This window comes from Sminthopsis crassicaudata, chromosome 1 (assembly GCF_048593235.1).
Source record: "Sminthopsis crassicaudata isolate SCR6 chromosome 1, ASM4859323v1, whole genome shotgun sequence".
Classification (NCBI taxonomy): Eukaryota; Metazoa; Chordata; class Mammalia; order Dasyuromorphia; family Dasyuridae; genus Sminthopsis; species Sminthopsis crassicaudata.
Genome location: NC_133617.1, coordinates 691,637,166 through 691,643,165, shown reverse-complemented (window position 1 = coordinate 691,643,165; position 6,000 = coordinate 691,637,166). Strand labels below are relative to the sequence as shown.

The 6,000-nt window shown below is 38.8% G+C and overlaps 1 protein-coding gene across 3 annotated transcripts in view; it reads left to right on the top strand.

Annotated features, from left to right (window-relative positions):
- Window positions 1–2,013: 2,013 nt before the first annotated feature.
- Window positions 2,014–6,000, top strand: part of BLVRA (biliverdin reductase A) — a 47,908-nt gene continuing 43,921 nt past the window's right edge. For 2 of the 3 annotated variants that reach the window (XM_074283626.1, XM_074283625.1), the window contains exon 1: window positions 2,020–2,145. The gene's annotated coding sequence lies outside the window, so the exon portion shown is untranslated. Of the gene's footprint in view, window positions 2,146–6,000 lie in introns of all 3 variants that reach the window. The other variant, XM_074283628.1, reaches the window with a different exon arrangement.

The window sequence follows — 6,000 nt, the reverse complement described above, 5'->3', positions numbered from 1 at the left end:
GAAACATATAAGGAGGAGCTGTCAGGGCCAGAAAGGATAAGTGCACTAGAAACTTTCTGAGGCTGAAACAGATTCATTCCATCTTCCACCTTTGTGCTGGCTTAGGTTGAAGCATAAACCTTTGGATTTGGAGACATTTGGAGGAAGCTAGAGGCAGAAGCCGACAGAGGCAAAGGATTAGTGGCAGGAGCTCTTGGAATCAAGGAGAGAGATAGACCTCTAAGAAAGCTAACTAAGCCCCAGGAAAAGAGACAAGACTTTGAAGGAGACAATAAAGGATTTGGACTTTAATCCCTGGCTGCACTTGTGATTACTGAACTGAAACTAAGGCTGCCTCCAGAGACCCCAAGGAAACCCCAACAAGAGAAGATTATATTTTAGAGAAGAATATTACAAAGTGACTCATTTAATTCTTGTGAACTTGTTTCTTTAAGTGAGTAGAATGAGGGAGTTGGACTACAGAAGAGATCTTTGTCTTCCTTCTCTAAATCCTGTAATTCCAAATCTAATGCCATTTTATACTGCTAGTTCTGTGATCCTGACTAGATGTGATCTCTTTGTTTTATTTTGGAGGCAGTCTGGGTTAAGTGACTTGCCCAGGATCACACAGCTAATAAGAATGGAAGGTCACATTTGAACTCAAGTTCTCCTGATCAGTGCTCTATCCACTGTGCCATTTAGCTGCCTTCATATGATCTCTTTGAGTCTGTTTGCACAAATATAAAATGGGAATAATCCTTATACACTTTGTTTTGGGATGTAGTAGTAAGCAAAGTGCTCATTTAAAAGTACTTCTGAAATGTGAGCAATGATTGCTTCAATGGATCTATGTGCTGATCCCAATTTAGATATTCCTGGCAAAGGCAGAGATCTCAACCTATCCTCAGCTTTTTGGGAGTATCCACATAAAAAGTTTCCATCTAAGTTTGAGCCAACAAACCGAATGCCAGACTTCTGATCTTTTCGTTGTTTTGGAATGTCTGGGAAGGAATTATTTGCTTTATGATTTGTCCATCTGTTATTTGTTTCATTTACTATATGAACAGTGCAACTCCTCTTCAGATCATGTATTATGTTATCCCTTTATGCCACTTCTTCCATATAAGTAATTATTGTAACTTATTTATATCCTCCATGGAGTCTGAATCTTTTTCTTTCTTTCTTGTTCTTTCTTTTTTCTTTTTCTTTCTCTCTCCTTCCTTTCTTTCTCTTTCTCTCTTCTCTTTCTTTTTCTCTTTTCTTTCTCTCTTTCTCTTTTTCTCCCCTCCCCACCCTCCCTTCCCCTCTCCTCTCCTCTCCTCTTTCTCTCTCTCAAAATACATGTTATGTTGTTGCTTAAAAACAAACCAAAACACCATTCTCACCACCCCAGAAAAGTCTTCTTTATAACAAAGAATCTTAAGTAAAGAATAGTACTTTAAATCTAGACCCACTTGACAGCATCTATATTGCATCATTTCTCTGACTAAAGGCATAGGTCGCTCACTCTCTATATCGTGCTGCCCTTCCTTATTGGGATGTCATCTGCATAAAGGCATAACTTTTCCTCCCTTTGGCTCCCCAGAATCTTACAGAATGTCCGATAAATAGCGTTTGGTTAGTGCTTTTTCATTTATTCAATTCCCCATTTCAAGTTTGATCACTGCATATTTTATTAGTATTTTAATTTGTTTCAATGCTCTATTTCTTTTCTGAGGACCCTTTTCTTAGGGGACGAAGAAGCTGTCATTTCCGGGGCCAGACGGAATTAATTAATTAATACTAATTAAGTCTTGGCCTTCCTATTAACGAGGACTGGGATTGGGGTTGTTTTAATGAGCAGCTTCTTCCCACCCAATGGGGACTGTTTCAAGAAGTCGCCTTAGCTGCGCAAAATGACAAAAAATTATTGCGTCCCTGGCGAACGTGAACAGAAAGCCAGCCCACTTCCAGCCCGAGCCTACCTATGAGTGGCAAGCCCGGGATTTCCCTGGCCACGTCCATTCAGGGACCGAGGAGTTTCCGGGAGCAGCATTCTCATTGGCTAGCTGTGGGACGGATGCCGAGGCAACTCGTGATAGGTTGCAAGCAGCTAGATGCTTTGGAGAAGTCGTACTCTGTGTGTGACTTGCTGAACTTGGATCTAGATCTCTGCTCCCGAGAAAGGTGAGAGCCGTTTACGTTTGGGGAGGAGCATCCGGGGATGCTGAGAGTAGACCCTGGGGTCAAGAGCGGCCGCATTTCCACACACGCTCTCCAGGTCTCTACCGAGAGTCTTAGGCCTCCCAAACTCGGATACTCCCAACCTTTTTTGGATTCGGCTTCTGCAGCTTGTGGTGGTGGAAAGAACACCGGCCTTGGAGCCAGAATCCCTGGCTATTCATCCCTCCTCAGCGCGATAGCTCTCGGTTTCTTCATTTGTAAAAGTGAAGTAGCAGGACTAGATAATGGAACTAATATACCGGTGTTAAGTCAGGGGATCTGAGCTTAAAACCTACCTCTGAGGCTTACTACCTGTGTGACTCTGGTCAAATCACCTTATCCCCCTGGGCTTCCGTTTCCCCGCCTGTAAAATGAGGGGGTTGGTTGAAGGATGTAGCTTTTGAAGTCTTTTCAATTGCACCTATCTCAAAAGCCTCCTTCCTAGTTGTGTTATATCGACATTGATAATGTATTCTATGTCCCGATGTATAGACTAGAAGGGGTTGTGAAGTAAGTGGCCTTTGAAGTCCCTTTCAATTGGAACTATGATCTCCAAATCCTCCTTCTTAGTTCTAATATAGCGACACTGATAATGTATTCTATGTCCCGATGTGCTAGCTTGATAATTCAAGGAAAAATCCTTGTACAATCTCTGCATTGCTCCAGGGACAATTTTTCATTAAAGAGTATCTGACAGTACTTTTCTAGCCTTTGTGAAGTATCAGAATATTGTTGTTGTTGAGTCTCTTCACCATCCCATTTGGGATTTTCTTGTCAAGAAGATATTAGAGTGATTTGCCATTTTCTTCTCTAGTTCATTTGACAGATGAACTGAGGCAATAAGGGTTAAATGACTTGCTTACAGTTATATAGCTAGTAAGTGTCAGATTCCTGAATTCAAATGAGATAGTATAAAGAGAAAAGAGAAAGAAGCCCATAATAAGTAGGAAATAGATGCAGATTCAACAAAAGAGAATGAGAACAAGGATCAGACAGATAAGTAAAGAACTACGGGAAATCACTGTCACAAAAATCTCAAGAGGAGAGAGTATCCAGAAGAAGAAAGAGTAACAGGATCAAATGCTTTATACACATAAAGGAGTTTCACTTGAATGATGAGGATGGAAGCCAACCTGTTTCCATTTCTTCTCTGGAAATCTCAGGGCTGCTTTGATTTGCATTTCTCTTATTAGTAATATGGAGCATTTTTTCATGTACGTGTTAATGCTTTACAATTCTCTTAAGAACGGTTTTGTTCATATCCTTTGACCAGTTATGTATTGGAGAATGGCTATTGGTTTTATATGTACATGAAAACATGATATTAACACATATTACATCTATTTATATGTTTATTTATCTTGAATACCAAACCCTTATTAGAGATATTTGATACAAAGATTTTTTTTTCCACATTCAGCCACTTCACTTCTTATACTAGGTACATTAGTTTTGTTTGTACAGAAACTTGTCAGTTTTAGGTAATCAAAGTTATATATTTTGTTTTTTGTAATCGCCTTATCTCTTGTTTGATTAAAAATACATCTCTTATCCACATACCTATGATTTCTTAATGGACAAATCTGTCTTTTCAAAATCCTCATTCTTCTTTTCCTCTCTCTAGCATTTGACTTTGTTTATCACCTTGTCTTTTATACTTTCCTCCATGGAGTTTCCCAACACTTTTCACTTCTAGTTATCTTTTTATCTCCCTGATCCTTTCTCCATTTCTTTTGTTGGTTCATATTCCATAATATACTCTCTAACTGTGAATGTGCCCTAAGGCTTTAACCCGGGTCAATTTCTGTTCTATGTTTAAGTATAATCCTCAGATCTCATGGGTTTAATTTTCATCAGTGACTTCCCTGATCTACATAATTAGCCATTGTCTCCCTCCAGTCACTTGATCATACAGCTTATCAGCTATTTCAAATGGATCTCCCAGAGGCATCTGAAACTCAATATGTCCAAAACATATTTTGTCTTCCTAAATTCCACATGCTTTTGAACTTCCCTCTTTCTGTCAATGGAGCCATCCTCCTTCATGTCACAGTTTTTCAATTTTCACTAATCTTACTCATCATTCTTTCTCACTCTCTCATTCACAATGAGTTACCAAATCTTACCAATTTTATCTCTGCAATAAGTTGTATTCCCCCCCTTCTGCCCACTAATATGGCTATCCCTCTGGTTCTGACCCTCATCTCTAACATTTGCCTGTGTAATTATAATTGGTTTTCTTGCAACAAGATTCTCCCCTCTCCAATATTGTCTCCCCAAAGTTCCTAAAGTTATTTTCTAAAAATGCAGGTATGACCATGTCACTATCCTTTCCAGTAAACTCTTCAAGCTCGAGAGACACCAAATCTCTGTACATGGGTTCTCTTCTTTTTTTATACTGTTTCCTCTGGTAATCCCATTAACTTCTATGGAGTTAGTTATTATCTCTATGCTGCTAATTCTCAAATTGATTTCTCTAGCTCACCTTTCTACTGCCCTCCAGTCTCACATCTCCCACTACCCACTAGACATCTTAAACTAGTTATATCACAGACATATGAAATCCAACATATCCAAAACTGAATTTGTATTTTCCCCCAAACTCCTCTTGATGCTTATCTGCAGATGTAAAATGACTCATATTTCTTGCTTTCTCAGAGTGCAGAAAATGGGGTAAAGGGAAGGAGAGAATTTGGAATTGGAAAATAAAAATAAAAAAAAATGTTTTATTTCCTAGTTGTGTGACCCTGGGCAAGTCACTTAACCCCAATTACCTTAGCAAAAAAAAAAAAAGTTTTAAAAGAAATGTATCTGTCAATTCAAAATTAAATAAACAAATCTTTTTTTCTAATTAAATGAATGACTGTTCTACCATAAAGTTCCACACCAATACTTTCTTATGATTTTGCTCTTTTTTGGTGGGTATAGAAAAAGAGAATGAGAAATAAATACATCAGGGCTGCTTGCTTAAGGCAACAGGGAAGATCTGATCTCACACACTGCACCCATCAATCTTTTTTGTTTGTTTCTTACTGAAAAGCTCTGTTCTGGGCAGAATTGATCTCCTTTGTATCTCTGGGCAGAGAAGAAGGTAAGGAGTCATTCTCTTATGCTTTAAAAACTCTCCATTTCAGCCGGAGTTTCCTCCATTTTTCTGCAGCCTCTGCTGGCTTTAGGATACTGACACATTTAATGTAGATTTTGTTCCTCTTGTCTTCTTCACTTAGACTTTGCATCCCTTTCTATTTTTAATACCTCATTTCTGAGGGCATCTCTTCCCCAAGTCCCTCAAGCTCTCTTTGAGTGGATCTTGTACAAAAGCGTTTTATTGTCAGCTTTTCAAGCTTGTTTAGGGACACTTCACCTTTCCAGGAAAGTGGTTTTCTATTTTTCTTTCTCATAACTAGACACTGATGGCCTAGGCTGTTGACTTTAGATGTATTTCCTGTGGAGAAGAAATGCTGAAGAAGTTTCCCTTACCCTGATTGGACTGAAAACTACCGAGATGACTATTTAAGCCTGTCAACATTTTGCTTCTTTATGTTAATTACTTGTTTGACCTTGGATAAGCTACTTTCTTTTTCTAGGTCTCAGTTTTTTTACCTGTAAAATGAGACAGTTAGATGAGATGACTCTCAAGGTCAACACCAGCTCTTATTTGGTGATAGTGTAACTTTGCATTTCTATGATGCTTTCAGTTTTATAAAGCATTCTTCTCACAAGAACCCTTATTGGTGCCATGGAGAAACAAAAGCAGATACAAGTTTCCAAGCAAATTACAACCTCAGCATTCTGGGCATTCCTCCTCTTATTCACAGG